The sequence below is a fragment of the Callospermophilus lateralis genome, chromosome 4 (genome assembly GCF_048772815.1).
Source record: "Callospermophilus lateralis isolate mCalLat2 chromosome 4, mCalLat2.hap1, whole genome shotgun sequence".
In the NCBI taxonomy this organism is placed as follows: Eukaryota; Metazoa; Chordata; class Mammalia; order Rodentia; family Sciuridae; genus Callospermophilus; species Callospermophilus lateralis.
Genome location: NC_135308.1, coordinates 113,772,599 through 113,776,007, shown reverse-complemented (window position 1 = coordinate 113,776,007; position 3,409 = coordinate 113,772,599). Strand labels below are relative to the sequence as shown.

At 40.0% G+C, this 3,409-nt stretch overlaps 1 pseudogene; it reads left to right on the top strand.

Annotated features, from left to right (window-relative positions):
* Positions 1-203: 203 nt before the first annotated feature.
* LOC143398510 (dolichol-phosphate mannosyltransferase subunit 1 pseudogene) lies at positions 204-2,993 on the top strand (annotated as a pseudogene).
* The last annotated feature ends 416 nt before the right edge of the window (positions 2,994-3,409 follow it).

Here is a 3,409-nt window from a genome sequence, read left to right as displayed (position 1 = left end):
AAAGGAGGGCGGGGGAGAGAGAGGAAAGGAGGTGAGATAGAGAATGATAGAGAAAGTGAAGGGGCTGGGGACAAGGTACACCTTTCCAGGGCGTACTCGCAGAGACCAATCCAACCATGCCCCACTTAACTACATTTTCCACAGCCTCCAGGTAGTCCATTCAGCTATGAATGGATTAATCCACTAATGAGGACAGAGCCGTCATGATCCAATCACTTCCCCAAAGATGGGCGTCTGAAACTGCTGCATTGGCAACCAACTCATCAATGTATGGACCCTTGGAGGATATTCCAGTTCTAAATGACAGTTCCTTACAGCTTCTTTTTGGTGAATGTGAATTGCCATAATCACTACTCGTGTGTTATGATGCCACAAAGTGAAATGAGGGTTATCTGAGCACAAGCAGTGTGATATCTTGACAGTTCATTGGGTAATCAAGAAAACCACCATGTGACTAATGGTTTGGTAGCACACCAAGTGTGATATGTTAGACCAAGGGTTGATTCATATTCTGGTCAAGATAAAGCAGAAATGGCTTAAAGTTTCATCATGTTTCAGCCAGAAAAAAAAAAAAAACATTTTAAAATTTAGGGATTTTTGTTTACTGCAATATTCTAGTTAAACTTTTAGATTGCTGCTGATAGTGAACAACTGAAATTACAGAAAGCAAAACCATGGATGGGGGTGGGGCTATTGAACTAAGAATACATTTGAAAGTCAGTTAGCCATCCTCTTTTGAACAAAGAAACAAAGGAAGTATATGAGATTAATATTAGCCAGGAAAATATAAATTACTCCTATGATATTTCAAATAGAGAGGAAATATATGCAAAGTTTGGGGAGAATCTGCAAGACCCAAAGTGAGAAGAATAAATATCTTAGTCTGGGATCAGGATGCACCCCCCCCCACCCCCCAGTACTGGGCTACAGTGCAAAAGGAAGCAAGGCATATTCAATAGAGAAGAAGGAACTACTATTGCCATGGAATGAAGATACAAAATGGGAAGAGAAGGCTACTTTAGAAAAGGCACTTGCCCTTGTCCTTGAAAGAGAGACAGTAAGACACACTCATTAAAGAAGATGCTGGAAAACAGCATCATTGCATCGCTTCTGTAATTGCTGGAACTGCCAACCACTGCATTCTAGCGCTCTGAAGCTTCTGTCACCAACACTGCTGAAATCACAGAGCTGCAGGCTACTAGAGTCTGTCTGCTGTTAATGAGCAGTCAGCACTGATATTGCTGAGCCTACTGCCACTGGAGGTGCCATCACAAGAAGAATGGTTTTGCCTTCTTCCCACCTTCTAAAGGGGCATTAATGTATCCCTGTGGAAGACATAGTCAGGAATCTCGCTGGCAATGTAGCATGAGAAATGTAGTTTGGAAATACCCAGCTTTGGTTGTATAGAGAAAAATGTGAAGGTAAATGTGGGGATGGGAGCTAACAGGAAACTCTCTTCCAGAAGACAATAATGCTTTTATTGGAAGGTGGCCAGGAAGATCTTAGGTAATGAAAGTACATTTGTGTCAAGACTGGAATGAAATTAGAGCCAGTCATGAGGATAATTACGGAAGGAAAGAAAAAAGTGAAAGAGTGAAGTGGAAGTGTGCACGGCATGGGTCACATTGTGGGTGGACCACAGTGAATGAGCTTTTGAAGTCAGAAAGACAGTTTAGGTGGTGCCCCAAAATCCCAGTGGCTCTGGAAGCTGAAGCAGGAGAACCACAAGTTCAAAGCCAATCCCAGCAATTTAGCAAGGCCCTAAGAAACTTAGCAAGACCCTGTATAAAAAATGAAAAGAGGGAGTCGCGTCGAGTCCTGCCAGCTCTCAGCAGGAGCCGGAGGGGTGCTCCGATGCCAGAACAAGTATGCGGTGCCTTTACCCACCTACAACGAGCGGGAGAACCTGCCGCTCATGGTGTGGCTGCTCGTGAAGAGCTTGTCTGAGACTGGAATCAACTATGAAATTATAATCATAGATGATGGAAGTCCAGAATGGAACAAAGGATGTCGCTGAACAGTTGGAGAAGATCTATGGACCAGGCAAAATTTTGTTGATAGACCTTTATTTTATTTATTTATATGTGATGCTGAGAATCCAACCCAGTGCTTCACACATGCCAGAACTTTGCATGTTGTCAAAAAGAAAAGAAATCTGTCCTGTTTGAATTCTAGGAAGACTTTGTTAGATATTTGGCAGTCTGGGGTGACCTGCTTGTACACAGCCAAATTCAGAAGGGGACAAGATATGCTCACTAGTTTCCAGCCAGAGGAAAATGCTAAACAACGAAATCAGGGGCCAGATATGAAGCAAAAAAGTTTACAAGACTAAGTAATTGGAAAACTGTTAAGAAGGAGGAAAACTTCACCTTTTGTTAGGAACATAATTTGTTATTGGAACAGTAGAGAATGAGATGAAGTCATTCAAGTGTGAAGTTAAGATTAAGTTCATGGAGGAAGGGTGAGGTCAGCATTGAAAGTCACAGGGAATCGGCAGACTAAACGTGGCTATCAGTTATTCTGAAAAGCTTCTAAGACCGCGGGAGAAAACCTGGGACTAGGAACTGCATATATTCATGGAATGGAACATGCCACAGGAAACCATATAGTTATTATGGATGCTGATCTCTCACACCATCCAAAATTTATTCCTGAATTCATTAGGAAGCAAAAAGAGTGTAATTTTGATATTTTCTCTGGAACTTGATACAAGGGAAGTGGTGGTGTATATGGCTGGGATTTTAAAGAAAAATAATCAGATTATATCAAAAGGAAGTTCTACAGAAATTAATAGAAAAATGTGTTTCTAAGGGCTGTGTTTTCCAGATGTTAATGATTGTTCGGGCAAGACAGATGAATTATACTATTGGTGAGGTTCCAATATCATTTGTGGATCGTGTTTATGGTGAATCCAAGTTGGGAGGAAATGAAATAGTTTCTTTCTTGAAAGGATTGTTGACTCTTTTTGCTACTACATAAAAGAAAGTTATTCATTTATGCTTACCATGTCATTTCAATGTAAACATAAAAAAAGCCTGGTTACTGATTTTTGTAAAAGGAACTCTTAAAGCATAAACCATGAGGTAAGAAAATTTTCATGCAAATCTTTTTTTTTTTCTGGAGAAACTCCCATTTTATATTTCATTTTAAATAATTATAAAAGTTAAAAAAAGATAAAAAGGACTGGGGAATGTGAGTCAGTGGTTAAGTGCCCCTGGGTTCAATCCCTCCTATAAAAAAAAAAAATGACAGTTGAGAGTCACAATCTTACAGGGCATTATGGTTCATAGAAATGACTTTGGATTTTATTCTATGTAAAATGGGAAACATTGAAGGTAATTAAGTCACTTTTTTACTAACAAGAAGTGAGTAATCACAGGATCTTGACCTTTCAGGTACTCAAATGGGT